Source organism: Tamandua tetradactyla, chromosome 10, assembly GCF_023851605.1.
Source record: "Tamandua tetradactyla isolate mTamTet1 chromosome 10, mTamTet1.pri, whole genome shotgun sequence".
Taxonomy (NCBI): Eukaryota; Metazoa; Chordata; class Mammalia; order Pilosa; family Myrmecophagidae; genus Tamandua; species Tamandua tetradactyla.
This window is the reverse complement of record NC_135336.1, coordinates 36,306,790-36,323,991: the sequence shown is the minus strand read 5'-3', so window position 1 is coordinate 36,323,991 and position 17,202 is coordinate 36,306,790.

The window sequence follows — 17,202 nt, the reverse complement described above, 5'->3', positions numbered from 1 at the left end:
AGAAAATTCCCTTTGATACAATCAAGAATGAAATACCAAAATAGTATGTATTGGTCTCTGAATAGCATTAAAGCAGGGCTACACATTAGATCTTCACATTACAAATGCTTATATCAGTCAGAAAAAAAAACAACTAAAATCTTCCTCCGCAGGTAAAAATGATCCTGCTTTGCTGCCATTTCAGCACAACCCTTAGTAGATGGCAATATATAAATCTTTGAGTACTAATTGACTTCTTTACTTGCAATTGATTTTGTTTCAGCAGCTACTTTAGCAAAGCTGATCCTCTAATTTCCTACAGCATCTACAGCCTAAAATCCATTTGAGTAAAAAACATTATACGTTTAAAAATGCTCAATGCCAGCATTTTTATTATTCAAATTAACTTTTGTCATTTATTGGTTGCAATGGCATTTTTTTCTTCGTGAGTTCTCTAATTGGATAAAAAATGCATGCCTTTGAATTGGACTAGAAATCTAATGTTTAAAAAGCCACTCTTTTGTCCTTCTGAGATAGTAAGTCTTGGCAACATTTAGATCTAAATATAGATGTTCACTTTTAATCTTAAAATAGTGGATAAAATCATCCTGTCTCTTTCACCTTTTGAAAAGCATACTGTGATTGTTAAGTTCATGTATCAATTTGTATAGGTTTTTGGGTCCAGTTATTTGGTCAAACAGGAACTTGCCTCATTGTTACTTCAAGGATATTCATGGACTTAAATCATTAGTCCTTGAGTGTTTTCTGTGGCTGATTACATGTACAATCAGCAAAAGAGACTGCCTTCGGCAAGGAAAGAAGTTTCATGCAGTCATTTGAAGGGAGAACTGATATTTCAGCAGTCAGAAGGAATTTACTCTTCACTTCAGTCAGTCAACTTGTACTGGGGAATTCATCAAAGTCCCCAACTTGTGGCCTGCCTTATGTAATTCTGGCTTGCTAATTCCTGTGGTTGCATGAGTCAATTCCTATAATAACTCTGTTAATTTTTACATGTATATATGTATGATATCTATCTTTCTTTCTCTCTCTCTCTCTCTCTCTCTCTCTCTCTCTCTCCCTCCCTCCCTCCCTCCCTCCCTCCCTCCCTCCCTCCCTCCCTCCCTCCCTCTCTCTCTCTCTCTCTCTCTCTCTCTCTCTCTCTCTCTCTCTCTCTCTCTCTCTCTCCATCCATCCTGTTATATCTGTTTCTCTGGGGAACTCTGAGTAATACAATAAGAAGAGAACAAGAAGTAGAAATGAAAGTTACATCTTACGAGAAATAGAAGATGTTTATAGCCACACTAGAATGTGTTAGCTGTTATCTTAATTGCAGTGCAGGTAAAATGGGTATGAACAGATGAAAAGAGAGCATGATGCTACAGATCTCAAGCCACCAGTGCATAGCTGCCTACATCCGACAGCATTCCTTTTAAGAAAAATCCATGACAAGAATCCCATATCAGGAACAATAACATCATGGGAACTAGCATTAGGCTCTTCCCTGAGCTCTGAAGTGGAGCCACAAAGCAACAAGGGAGCTGAGACTGAGGGCATGCTCTATGCATAGGAGTCCAGCAAGGGAGCTGAGACTGAGGGCATGCTGTATGCATAGGAAACCAGCAAGGGTGCTGAGACTGAGGGCATGCTGTATGCATAGGAAACCAGCAAGGGTGCTGAGACTGAGAGCATGCTTTAAGCATAAGAAACCTCGTGTTTGAGGAAGAAATTCTGAATTATGAGGAGCCCTGTAGGTGTAAATTTTGTTGGCTAAAGAGAAGAAAGAAATAGTGCACAAATGCATACAATTCTGCATCAGAAGGAACTTCACAGCGAATTGGAGAACAAAACTTGCTGAGAATCCTCTGCTACTCACTTTTTTGATGAACAGTCTGTAATTAAATCATCTTAAAACTAATCATATTCATAGATGAAAAATATAAACTGCACTAATAAGTAATAAGACAAAAAGTGAGAGAAATTACAGAAAAATAAACCACAAATGGCAAAACAATTACTATAGAGCAGCATGTTTCCATAAATTTAAATAATATAGCAAATCAAGAAATGTCACAGCAGAATACAAGGTAGCAATAGTGAGATAAGAAGACATAAAATATGAGCTAGAATGCCTCAGTGAAAATGTGGAAAAGACAGAGAAATCATACCATAAATAAAGGCAACACTTATGTAGGCATAGATAAAAACACATTAAGAATTAAGAGGAAAAATAAAAATTTCAGAAAAAAATGTGAGTTATAGAAGACAGCCAAAGGAGGTGTTGAAAGCATGCAATTGCCCCACAATAAGAGAATTCAACTTGCATAGGAGAAAATATACTTAAAGATATATATTCAGAAGTGTTCTAAAAAGCAAAACAAAACATATTTGAATTTACAAATTGTAAGAACATACCATACATCCCCCCCACAAATCATTTTATGTAGAATAATGGGCACCATCACATATCAGAGTAAAATAACTGGACTTCAAAGATAAAAGCTCCTTTAAACATCTGGACAAAGACAAAAATCAAAAACAAATGAAATGAGTCATCCATAGGGAAAAAATTCAGGTTGTGCTCAGACGCATTGTCAGTACCATCATTACACATTCCACTGGGTACAGTGAAGCAATACCCAAAAGCCTGCAAGGGTAAATCTCAAGGTAAAAGAATATTATGCACATACAAACTGCTGGTTTCTTAGGCCAACAGTGCCCTTGGGCTATTCACAGAGTCTGGAAAATAGTAAATGGATGAATAACTGAATGAGCTCAGTGCTGGTATATGAGTTTGATGTCCCTATTGGACATCCATGTGAGGTAGAAAATTAAGAGATATGAGAGTAGAGCTCAGGGAAAGGTCACATTTGTGAACATGATAATTCAGATAAAAACATAAGCCCAGGTGTGTACACAAAGCTTAAGAAAATAACTTTTAAGAAAAATGTTTTTACAGAACCAGATAGCAGAGAGGCCATGATGCTAAAAGTAATAACACAAACAAGAGTAACATAACACTTACTATTTGCCAGACACTGTTCTAAGCTCTTTAAAATAATCAAATCACTTAATTTTCATAACCATATTAGTATATTATGATTATGATTATCATTATCATCATTACATCCATTTTACAGATGAAGAATCTGAGGCACAAAGAGGTTAAGTAATTTACCCAAAGATACATAGCTATTAATAGCGCAATATGCATTCGAACACAGTCTGGCTCCACACATGTAGTTGCTTCAATTAGTTAAAAGGGTGATTATTAGGAAACTGCCATGGAGGGAAAGAGATCATTTCAAGGTAAACACATGAGATAGTGTTAGACAGTACAGAGGGGTTGAGCAGTATTTGACTATCAGGTAGGAATCTGTTAGAGTTTAGAAGAGAATCTCAGCCAGTGGTAAAGGCAGAAGCCAGATGAGGGTGAAAAGAGTAAGTATAGGTAAAAAAATTAAAGAGCGAAAGTAGATAAATACTTAGGAATGTTTGACAGGGAAGGGGGGGACATGGGTATCTACCAAAATGTTCTGGATTTTTTTATTTTTCTCTGAAAGGAAAGTCTAAACTTGAAGCCATTACTATTGCCTTATTTGAGAAACACATCTCAATAATATGTACATATGAGGTATTTAAATTTTACTTCCCAATCTTAAATATTATTATAAGAACTTGTGGACCACAAAGCAGATAAGGTCAAGTTACAAAATGGAAAACTGGATCATAAGCAACAAAGAACTTTAGGGAATATCCAACAGCTACTTGGTTATACCTAGAAGTGCCTTGCTACTTAAGGACATCCTTGCTTAAAGCTTTGGGACTTTTATTCTTCTTAGTGCTATTGTATACTTAGAATAGTGATCTATAATTAACTGAAAAAGATAACTCCTGATTTTGACAGATCTCATACGATCTAAGTAGTACGGTGCTTAACAGTCAATGAAGAATTGTTATCTAAATAAGAAGCGAAGTTTTGAACACTGTTGCCTCTTCTATGGTTACCTAGTGATATTGCCCGGTAACAGTCTGTCTTCACAAGCTGAGTCAAAGAAAGCATGTTTGCGTATGCCACAGATTTTAAAATCGCCAATTTGCACAGCAGAATAGACCTCTTAAGTCTTGAGGTCATATATAAATAGTGATGATACACCCGAGATGCTTGCGTACATTTCTCCAGTAGAAAAAAAGGGAACTTCTTTTTTTAAATAGCAAAAGGACTTGACCAGCTGTTGCAGAGCTTCTCTGACTCATTTAAAGATAATTTCTTTCTTTCCTTTGATGGAGGCAGCGAACTATCTCTCCCCAGTCTCCTTCTCTTTTCAGCTTTTTCAAGCATCTTGGGGTTGATGGAGGAGAGATTCTGTGTTTGTGTCTTCCCCAGTGTGTCACTACTTTGAAGCAGTAGAAAACATGTATGTAAAACAAAATATACAAAAAGAGTGTGTCCTCATTTGGCAAGAGAGGATGTGTGAACAGACACAAACAAGACTGTGTTACTCATGCTAGCATGGAAGATGTGCATCCTTGTGGAATGCAGCAATGAGCTAAAATCCCACTCCACACACACTGACCACAGAGGTTCTAAACGGAAACAGAGCCCTTACTGACGTCAGACCCTGAGGGTAAGGCCTTCAGCCACACAGTCTTCAAAATAAACAGATATTCTTGCAATGAGTTTCCTATAAGAGCCAAGACCGCCAACTTGAATTTCTGGAAGTTTAAAAATCCAATTTTAAGCATCTTTTTTTTTTTAAGTCCCTTGCATGTCACACAATCTAGCACATAATACGTATTCAAGAAGCACATGAAAGCTAAACACTTCTCAACTCGCTCTGCTACTACATGTGCATTTAGTGTTAATCCTCTTTTAATTGTATCAAAAAAAAAATGTCTCTTCTGTGATCATAACTGACCTGATCTCCGGAGAAGTCCCCCACATTTTGTAAATTATACTGTTACAAATTGCTTTACATTAGCACCTTCATACCCTATAAGTATGGAGACCACCTCCTTTTTCCAGCTATCTACAGGCTAACACTGTCACTTTATCATCATTTTCTCCACTTCCATTTATATTTTTTCCCCCAAATGTACTGAAACACAGCATCTGTCTGACTTTCTCATCTTTAAGTCACTACTATATCTCCATTGTTCCATTGTTCTCCTCTTCGCTCAGGCCACAAGGGGGGCCAATCAGGGGCTAGAGCAGATGAGAAGGCCAAGGTTAAGGCCATCCCTGGAGAACCCCGCATAATTGACAACTGCTTATTTTGAGATCATGGTCATTGTCTCACCCTTACAGGGACTCATCAGGATTGCTTCATGCAGTATTTGGGTAGATAGGTTCAAACCTAAAGGAATAGAGTTTAACATGGGCTTAATTATACCAACATCTGCTAATAAACAATGCATCAATTACAAATATAAACTCTTCACCACCTTTGCACATTGACAGCAACTCTAGCCTAGAAGAAAATGTAGGAATCTCTTGTTTTGGCCACTTATGATTGTTTTCCCTTACAGTTTCTTTCCTACCAGACCTAAATTCCAAGAATATTACTACTTCATAAGATGGTGATGTCATTGCACAATTGTATATATTTCACAATTTTTTCTTATTCATTAACTTATCCAAACTTTGAATCATGTAGAATGATGTAATTGTGTTGTTTCCTTTTTATTGTTAAAGAACAGGTCTCTACCTTGCAGGACTCAACGCATCAAAAAAAAATAAGAGGTGGCATTTTTAAACCCTAATTATTCCTAACAAGTTACTTAACTTCTCTTATTCTCAGTTTCCTAAGAATAAGAATAATTCTAAGCTCATAAACTTGCTTGAAGACTGAAGGGGTTAGTATACGAATGTTAATTCGAATAGAGCCTGGTACAGAGTAAGGCATTGTAGGGACATTTGTCTATATTGATACTATTAGTAGTAGTAGTTACCAATATAATGGTATAATATAGTACTTAGTATAATGTACTATTAGTACTAATGTTGCATTATTCATTAGTACTATTATTAGTATTTTTGTTATTTTCAAGGGAGTCATCCTAAAGTTATCATTTCTTTGACTTTACAGTTGCAGAATTTTATGGTGATATCCATATAAAGTTTTTATAGTGCACTTTGATTTTAGACCCAGGTTGAAACAAAGAATAGATGAGGTATTTCTTTGTGCTCTTGATGCTATCTGGAAGTGATTATTTTAAATATATATTTCCTGTGGGGAGGTGAATAAAATCTACAAATTCTGGCAATCTCTGTCACCATTATTATCAGGTTGCATGCTTTCAACATGTTCTTCATGGCAGTCTCAGGTGTGACACATTACATTTTAAGATTTATTAGAGTCATTTAATTTTTGTGATTACCTAGGGCCAAGTATACCTTGGTTGTAGGAAAGTATGCCTAATTTTATATCCTCTCTTTGTATAATTTGTGAAAGCAGAATATGGTGGGGACTTATGATGAAAGGAAGCAGTCAAATTTAAGTTTTATATTTTTAATTCCAAATGATTGCATCTCCATTCATAGATTAAATTTTGGACAGCAGATGGTGATTTCAGGTTTTGTTATGAAACTGTATTCTTCAAAATCTGATATTCAATCATCAGCAAGAAAAAGGCACTCACAAGTCAGTTTCTCATCTTAGCCTGACCTTGACTCTGTCCACTAAAGCTGATTTTAAGCAAACTTGTGAACTGGGAAAAGTATGTCTTCAGTGTCTTATATGTGCTATTTCACCTGTTTGGGCTAACTATTCATCTGCTTTTTTAAATTTGTAACCTTGGGTGTTCTGGTCCTTAACTCAAAGCCAAGAATTCTAGACACTCACAGTGCTGTAAAATTCCCTAAGCATATGTGACAGCTGCGGGAAAAGCCTCCTGGGTGCGTGGCACAGGTGTGTTCCCTGTGGAATATTCCCTGCCTAACTCTGCTAGTCACTGATTCCATGGGAACCCTGACCTCTCATGCTCTTTGGAAATGTCCATTCATTATCCACCAGTGCCCATTGACAATAGACATCGTCTCTTAAGTTGTCAAGTTTTAGAGGTTGCCTAGACCTGGCAGTCTTCTTGAACATGACTTGAACTTAGCTTTTTTTCATGCACTGCACACATTGGGGTACCCAGGCAATGCTCAGGCAACTTCTAGGGGTACAGTCTGACTAGTGCTTCAAACCTTAGCAATGACAAAAGAAAAGAAGCACAGAAAACAAAAATTAAAAATTCAAGGAGAAACCAAAAAAGAATAAATGGCTGGTACATGCCCAGAAAAACTGAAGTGGGAAAGAACAGACTTGGATAAGAAAGAAAATTGAGTAGAAACTTGGGAGAGGCCCAATGAAGGCTGTTTCCTTTATTGGAAATTCAAATAAACTTACAGAGAGCACTCTTTTCTCCTACCTCCCTCAAACCAGTTATTTATAATAAACACCTGTAGCCAAAAGTGCTAACACTTCAGTTTCTGCTTATTGAGATTTAAACAGATTTTCATGGGCAAATGTGTTAAATACTGAAGGTTTACAATATCTGCTTTACATTACAATTTGATTTTCAGAAGACGGCAACAAATAATAATCCCATTTTGCAGAATCACTAGGACAAAATAACCACTGGGAAAGCTATAGGAAAGCTCAATTTTCTTTCTTATCCAAGTCTGTTCTTTCCCACTTCAGTTTTTCTGGGCATGTACCAGCCATTTATTCTTTTTTGGTTTCTCCTTGAATTTTTAATTTTTGTTTTCTGTGCTTCTTTTCTTTGGTCATTGCTAAGGTTTGAAGCACTAGTCAGACTGTATGCCTAGAAGTTGCCTGAGCATTGCCTGGGTACCCCAATGTGTGCAGTGCATGAAAAAAAGCGAAGTTCAAGTCATGTTCAAGCTTGACTTGCTTTTTAAGCAAGCTAAAAAAATATTAGCTTTTTGTAGCTTACAATCGACTATCAGAGACTGAAACATTAGGAGACTTGGTGATGGAAAAAATCTTTTGGAAAAAGACTTCGTTTACACACAAAAAAGCTCATGCTGTTTTGAAGAGTCTTGAAAATATCATTCTGGCAGGTTTTAACATTCAGGATTGACTATTCACGTAAAAATTCTAAGCAACTGGAAGACCTCTACTGCCTAAAAATTTATCGATTTTATACTTGTGTTTACTGTTCTGTTACTAATTTACTGAAGGATCGCAGTAGCAAGTTAACAGCTCAAAGCCTCAGTTTTCTCATTATTTTTCAAACATGAAAAGTCTTACAAATCTGGCACCTTAGTTAAACTAATATTATTTAGTGGAATAAAGGCAATCACTGACTCTGCTTTTCTTCCCTTGAAAGATGGAGTCAAATTCCCCTCTAGCTGAGTGTTGTTTGGCCTTAAGACTTGCTTCACTAGTGAAATGCAGAAATGTTATTCTGGAACTTCTGAGGTTAGATCAGGAGAAGTCTTGTGCATTAGTTCGGGTTCTCTAGATAAACAGAATCAACAGGGAACACTTGCAAATATAAAATTTATAAAAGTGTCTCATGTGACTGCAGGAACGCACAGTCCAAATCCACAGGGCAGGCTGTGAAACCAACGACTCCAATGGACGGTCTGGATGAACTCTGCAGGAGAGGCTCACCAGCCGAAGCAGGAATGGGGCCTGTCTTCTCTGAGTCCTCCTTAAAAGGCTTCCCATGATTAGATTTAGCATCACTAATTATAGAAGACACTCCCCTTTGGCTGATTACAAATGGAATCGGCTGTGGATGCAGCTGACGTGATCATGACCTAATCCTATGAAATGTCCTCATTGCAACAGACAGGCCAGTACTTGCCCAATCAGATAAACGGCTACCACAACTTGGCTGAGTTGACACACGTCCCTAACCATGACATCTTGCATCTTCCATCTGGGATCTGAGAAGGTTTCTTCTGGAGAATGCAAGTCACATGAAAAATGTCACATTAACCTATTGTGTGGAAGTTTAGGACTGGCAATATAGAGAGGTCACAGGGAGAGAGAAAGCTATCCAACCAACTCCCAGATGTTCTAGTCACCCCAGTCCATGAGTCAGATATGTTAGTGAGAAAATTTCAGATTACTCTGGCCCTAGCTACTATCTGACTACAACCACTTGACAGACTACAAACAAGAATTTTCCAGATGACCAAGTCACCCAAGAACTGAAAGAAATAATAATAAATTATTGTTTGAGACCACTAAGTTTTGGGGTTGTCTGTTGCATAGCAAAAGTTAATGGTCCAAAGCTGCCCCACCCGGACTCAGGTTGGGCTGGGATGAAGGCACGAGCCAAACGAAGTGAAGGATGCTTTAAAATCATCCTGGGGGCTTCCACCTTCTCCACCAGCGCTCCCGCCGCCATCTAGCCCTCCTCTTCCCCTTTCTCCGCCGGCGGTGCTCCCGCCACCATCTAGCCCTCCTCTTCCCCCTTCTCTGCCGGCGCTCCCACTGCCATCTAGCCTTCCTCTTCCTCTTTCTCCACCGGCGGCGCTCCCGCCGCCATCTAGCCCTCCTCTTCCCCTTTCTCCGCCGGCGGTGCTCCCGCCACCATCTGGCCCTCCTCTTTCCCCTTCTCCGCCGGTGCTCCCACCGCCATCTAGCCTTCCTCTTCCTCTTTCTCCACCGGCGGCGCTCCTGCTGCCATCTTGCCCTTTTATTTCCCCTTCTGCTCCGGCGGTGCTCCATCCTCCATCTTATCCTTCCCTTTCTCCTCCTGCTCCAGCGGCTCTCCAACCACCACCGTGCCCTCTTCCGCCTTCACCGGCTCCTCCGCCACCGTCCTCGAGAGCCTTGCCATCCTCACCTTTCCTCCTCCAGAACAGCTACTACGGGAGTAGAAATGATACAGAACAGCTCCCGGAGACACGACAGAGATCAAAAAGACAGTGTACCCCATCGTGGAACGGCTGACTGGCTGGGAGAACCCGCTCCGGTGAGATCGCCGAGGGGCGCGGGCTTCCCCGGGCAGGGCGGCAAGTGGCTGGAGTCCCTCCCCTCCTCCTTCCTGGGCCAGCTGGCAGAATTGGGCAGGCGGTCCCCTCAAGACACGGCGGCTGGCGCCCCCACCACGCGCGGCTCCCCGGACCAACTGAGAGAATTGGATTGGAAATCCCCAGGCTGCGGAGAACGGTGACCAGGGGGGTCCCTTCCAAACACGTGACTCCCTGGTCCGGCTGGGAATGGTGCACTCTCCCGGGCCGCGGCGGCTGGCGCCCTCCTGCCACGCTTGGCGGCCCGGGCCAACTAGGAAATTCGGATGGGCGCTCTCCCGGGCTGCGGTGGCCAGTGACCCTCCCTGTGTTCGGACCCCTGGGCTGGCTGGCACTATTCCAAGCCACTTCGGCTGGCGAACCTCCCCCACGGCGAGAGTTTTCCAAAGTTAAAGGACCCACAGCACCTTTTACTGGTGGGACCTGCAGACAAACGTGTGCCACGAGCACCACCTACTGGGCAGGATAAGAAAAACAGAACCCAGAGATTTCACAGAAAAATCTTTCACCCTGTGGGTCCAACACCCAGGGAAATCTGACTAAATGCCCAGACGCCAGCAGAAGATAACAGATCACGCTCAGGAAATTGAAAATATGGCCCAGTCAAAGGAACAAACCAATAGTTCAAATGAGATACAGGAGCTGAGACAACTAATGCTGAATATACGAACAGAAATGGAAAACCTCTTCAAAAATGAAATCAATAAATTGAGGGAGGACATGAAGAAGACATGGGCTGAACAAAAAGAAGAAATAGAAAAACTGAAAAAACAAATCACAGAGCTTATGGAAGTGAAGGATAAAGTAGAAAAGATGGAAAAAATAATGGATACCTACAATGATAGACTTAAAGAGACAGAAGATAGAATTAGTGATTTGGAGGATGGAACATCTGAATTCCAAAAAGAAACAGAAACTATGGGAAAAGAATGGAAAAATTTGAACAGGGTATGAGGGAACTCAAGGACAATATGAACCACACAAATATACGTGTTGTGGGTGTCCCAGAAGGAGAAGAGAAGGGAAAAGGAGGAGAAAAACTAATGGAAGAAATTATCACTGAAAATTTCCCAACTCTTATGAAAAACCTAAATTACAGATCCAAGAAGTGCAGCATACCCCAAAGAGAATAGACCCAAATAGGCGTTCTCCAAGACACTTACTAGTTAGAATTTCAGAGGTCAAAGAGAAAGAGAGGATCTTGAAAGCAGCAAGAGAAAAACAATCCATCACATACAAGGGAAACCCAATAAGACTATGTGTAGATTTCTCAGCAGAAACCATGGAAGCTAGAAGACAGTGGGATGATATATTTAAATTACTAAAAGAGAAAAACTGCCAACCAAGACTCCTATATCCAGCAAAATTGTCCTTCAAAAATGAGGGAGAAATTAAAACATTCTCAGACAAAAAGTAACTGAGAGAATTTGTGACCAAGAGACCAGCTCTGCAAGAAATACTAAAGGGAGCACTAGAGTCAGATACGAAAAGACAGAAGAGAGAGGTATGGAGAAGAGTGTAGAAAGAAGGAAAGTCAGATATGATATATATATAATACAAAAGGCAAAATGGTAGAGGAAAATATTATCCAAACAGTAATAACACTAAATGTTAATGGACTGAATTCCCCAATCAAAAGGCATAGACTGGTAGAATGGATTAAAAAACAGGATCCTTCTATATGTTGTCTACAGGAAACACATCTTAGACCCAAAGATAAATATAGGTTGAAAGTGAAAGGTTGGGAAAAGATATTTCATGCAAATAACAACCAGAAAAGAGCAGGAGTCGCTATACTAATATCCAACAAATTAGACTTCAAATGTAAAACAGTTAAAAGAGACAAAGAAGGACACTATATACTAATAAAAGGAACAATTAAACAAGAAGACATAACAATCATAAATATTTACGCACCGAACCAGAATGCCCCAAAATATGTGAGGAATACACTGCAAACACTGAAAAGGGAAATAGACACATATACCATAATAGTTGGAGACTTCAATTCACCACTCTCATCAATGGACAGAACATCTAGACAGAGGATCAATAAAGAAATAGAGAATCTGAATATTACTATAAATGAGCTAGACTTAACAGACATTTATAGGACATTACATCCCACAACAGCAGGATGCACCTTTTTCTCAAGTGCTCATGGATCATTCTCAAAGTAGACCATATGCTGGGTCACAAAGCAAGTCTTAACAAATTTAAAAAGATTGAAATCTTACACAACACTTTCTCGGACCATAAAGGAATGATGTTGGAAATCAATAATAGGCAGAGTGCCAGAAAATTCACAAATACGTGGAGGTTCAACAACACACTCTTAAACAACAAGTGGGTCAAAGAAGAAATTGCAAGAGAAATTAGTAAATATCTTGAGGCGAATGAAAATGAAAACACAACATATCAAAACTTATGGGACGCAGCAAAGGCAGTGCTAAGAGGGAAATTTATTGCCCTAAATGCCTATATCAGAAAAGAAGAAAAGGCAAAAATGCAGGAATTAACTGTCCACTTGGAAGAACTGGAGAAAGAACAGCAAACTAACCCCAAAGCAAGCAAAAGGAAAGAAATAACAAAGATTAGAGCAGAAATAAATGAAATTGAAAACATGAAAACAATGGAGAAAATCAATAAGACCAGAAGTTGGTTCTATGAGAAAATCAATAAGATTGATGGGCCCTTAGCAAGATTGACAAAAAGATGAAGAGAGAGGATGCAAATAAATAAGATCAGAAATGGAAGAGGAGACATAACTACTGACCTCACAGAAATAAAGGAGGTAATAACAGGATACTATGAACAACTTTACGCTAATAAATACAACAATTTAGATTAAATGGACGGGTTCCTGGAAAGACATGAACAACCAACTTTGACTCAAGAAGAAACAGATGACCTCAACAAACCAATCACAAGTAAAGAAATTGAATTAGTCATTCAAAAGCTTCCTAAAAAGAAAAGTCCAGGACCAGACGGCTTCACATGTGAATTCTATCAAACATTCCAGAAAGAATTAGTACCAACTCTCCTCAAACTCTTCAAAAAAATCGAAGTGGAGGGAAAACTACCTAATTCATTCTATGAAGCCAACATCACCCTCATACCAAAACCAGGCAAAGATATTACAAAAAAAAGAAAACTACAGACCAATCTCTCTAATGAATACAGATGCAAAAATCCTCAATAAAATTCTAGCAAATCGTATCCAACAACACATTAAAAGAATTATACATCATGACCAAGTAGGATTCATCCCAGGTATGCAAGGATGGTTCAACATAAGAAAATCAATTAATGTAATACACCATATCAACAAATCAAAGCAGAAAAATCACATGATCATCTCAATTGATGCAGAGAAGGCATTTGACAAGATTCAACATCCTTTCCTGTTGAAAACACTTCAAAAGATAGGATTACAAGGGAACTTCCTTAAAATGATAGAGGGAATATATGAAAAACCCACAGCTAATATCATCCTCAATGGGGAAAAATTGAAAACTTTCCCAAGATCAGGAACAAGACAAGGATGTCCACTATCACCACTATTATTCAACATTGTGTTGGAGGTTCTAGCCAGAGCAATTAGACAAGAAAAAGAAATACAAGGCATCAAAATTGGAAAGGAAGAAGTAAAACTATCACTGTTTGCAGATGATATGATACTATACGTCAAAAACCCAGAAAAATCCACAACAAAACTACTAGAGCTAATAAATGAGTACAGCAAAGTAGCAGGTTACAAGATAAACATTCAGAAATCTGTAGCATTTTTATACACTAGTAATGATCAAGCTGAGAGGGAAATCAAGAAACGAATTCCATTTACAATTGCATCTAAAAGAATAAAATACCTAGGAATAAATTTAACTAAAGAGACAAAAAACCTATATAAAGAAAACTACAAAAAAACTGTTAAAATAAATCACAGAAGACCTAAATAGATGGAAGGGCATACCGTGTTCAAGGATTGGAAGACTAAATATAGTTAAGATGTCAATCCTACCTAAATTGATTTGCAGATTCAATGCAATACAAATCAAAATTCCAACAACTTATTTTTCAGAAATAGAAAAACCAATAAGCAAATTTATCTGGAAGGGCAGGGTGCCCCGAATTGCTAAAAACATCTTGAGGAAAAAAATGAAGCTGGAGGTCTCGCGCTGCCTGACTTTAAGGCATATTATGAAGCCACAGTGGTCAAAACAGCATGGTATTGGCATAAAGATAGATATATCCACCAATGGAATCGAATAGAGTGCTCAGATATAGACCCTCTCATCTATGGACATTTGATCTTTGATAAGGCAGTCAAGCCAACTCACCTGGGACAGAACAGTCTCTTCAATAAATAGTGCCTAGAGAACTGGATATCCATATGCAAAAGAATTAAAGAAGACCCATATCTCACACCCTATACAAAAGTTAACTCAAAATGGATCAAAGATCTAAACATTAGGTCTAAGACCATAAAACAGTTAGAGGAAAATGTAGGGAGATATCTTATGAAACTTACAATTGGAGGTGGTTTTATGGACCTTACACCTAAAGCAAGAGCACTGAAGAAGGAAATAAATAAATGGGAGCTCCTCAAAATTAAACACTTTTGTGCATCAAAGAACTTCATCAAGAAAGTAGAAAGACAGCCTACACAATGGGAGACAATATTTGGAAACAACATATCAGATAAAGGTCTAGTATCCAGAATTTATAAAGAGATGGTTCAACTCAACAACGAAAAGACAGCCAACCCAATTACAAAATGGGAAAAAGACTTGAACAGACACCTACCAGAAGAGGAAATACAAATGGCCAAAAGGCACATGAAGAGATGCTCAATGTCCCTGGCCATTAGAGAAATGCAAATCAAAACCACAATGAGATATCATCTCACACCCGCCAGAATGGCCATTATCAACAAGACAGAAAATGACAAGTGCTGGAGAGGATGAGGAGAAAGAGGCACACTTATCCACTGTTGGTGCGAATGTCAAATGGTGCAACCACTGTGGAAGGCAGTTTGGCGGTTCCTCAAAAAGCTGAATATAGAATTGCCATACAACCCAGAAATACCATTGCTAGGTATCTACTCAAAGGACTTAAGGGCAAAGACACAAACGGACATTTGCACACCAATGTTTATAGCAGCATTATTTACAATTGCAAAGAGATGGAAACAGCCAAAATGTCCGTCAACAGATGAGTGGCTAAACAAACTGTGGTATATACATACGATGGAATATTATGCAGCTTTAAGACAGAATAAACTTATGAATCATGTAATAACATGGATGAACCTAGAGAACATTATGCTGAGTGAGTCTAGCCAAAAACTAAAGGACAAATACTGTATGGTCCCACTGATGTGAACCGACATTCGAGAATAAACTTGGAATATGTCATTGGTAACAGAGACCATCAGGAGTTAGAAACAGGGTAAGATAATGAGTTATTGGAGCTGAAGGGATACAGACTGTGCAACAGGACTAGATACAAAAACTCAAAAATGGACAGCACAGTAATACCTAATTGTAATGTAATCATGTTAAAACACTGAATGAAGCTGCATCTGAGCTATAGTTTTTTTTTGTTTGTCTGTTTGTTTGTGTCTTTTGTTTTTTTTTCTTTCTTTTACCTTTTCTTTTTTTTCTTTTATTATTATTATTATTATCATTATTATTATTTTCTCTATATTAACATTCTATATCTTTTTCTGTTGTTTTGCTAGTTCTTTTCCTAAATCGATGCAAATGTACTAAGAAATGATGATCATGCATCTATGTGATGATGTTAAGAATTACTGATTGCATATGTAGAATGGAATGATTTCTAAATGTTGTGTTAATTTCTTTTTTTCTTTAATTAATAAAAAAAAAATGTCATGCTAGCCTAAGACTGCTAACCTTAGATTTTGTTGAAATTCTCTGAAAATGAAGAATCACTGCAAAATATTTGTCACTAGAAATTGGCAGACATTTTTCATCACAGGAATCAGTTATCCATATATCTGCAAGGGCCTAAGGAAAATACTTTGACTTCCTGTGACACAATTCTTAGATATAAAAGCAAATGGAATATTGGTAAAACTAATGTCACATAAATTTAAACTGTCTCAATGGCTGTTGCAGCCTAGCATTGAGAAAGGGGATTAGAAAGTCTCAAGACCTCTCGAAAAACCCAGGAGGAACAGCAGAACAATATCGAAGGGTTTCTTTCCTCTTTCCAGTACATGTGACATGATGGTATATATCTGGTGAAGGACATTCCTCTGAATTTTATGCTCAGCCTAATAACATAAATGTCAGGGATAAGGAAGAATTCTGTGGGCAATATCCAATTGTAAGCTCAATAAAAAAAAATTACTGAGCTCTATATGAGTTCTGCATCTCTTTGAAAAACTTATCCTACCATTCATGAGAAAGTGCTTTAGTCAGGTTTCTCCAGGAAATGTAGATGGACAGCAGATACATATTTTCTCATGCACCATGGGGATTGGTAAATTTGAATTCCTTAGGGCAGGCCACAAGCTGGGAGTTCCAGTGAAAGTTTTAATGAATTCCCCTGGAGAAGTTGGCTGGCTGAGAGATAAAAATTCTTTCTGACTGCTGAAATCAGAATCCTCCATTTAAGGCCTTCTACTGATTGCAGGAGACTTCTCTGATTGCTGAAGGCAATCTCTTCTGTTCATTGTACATATAATCAGTCATAGATGCAACAACTGATTATTGATTAAAATCCAAGAAATATCCTCATAGTAACCATTAGGCTAATACTCACTTGACCAATCAACTAGACATCATAATGTAGACAAATTCACACATGAGCTTAACCATCAGAATGAGCAATTAATATGTTGTGGTATTTTTCAATTTCTTACATGCAAGAACAAGCTTTTTCTTGTTTATCATACATCAAGAGCAAGGACAGAAATTGTCTCATTTTCGTTGAAAATTAAATCTGCATGTGTTATCTCAGTTCCAACTAAAAACTGCAGTTGCACAGCAAATACAAACAAACAGCCCACCCTGCCCCAAAACACAAGGTTTTATATTAAAGAGATAAAATTTAAGTTTTCACCTTTAATTTCAAGCTTTAAAATTTATATAATATGCAGATACATAAATAAGATTAAGTAACCAGCTCATGTGTGTAAGTTTGGTATTTCTAGGTCTATATTTCAGTCTTATCATGTTACCAACTAGAAAATG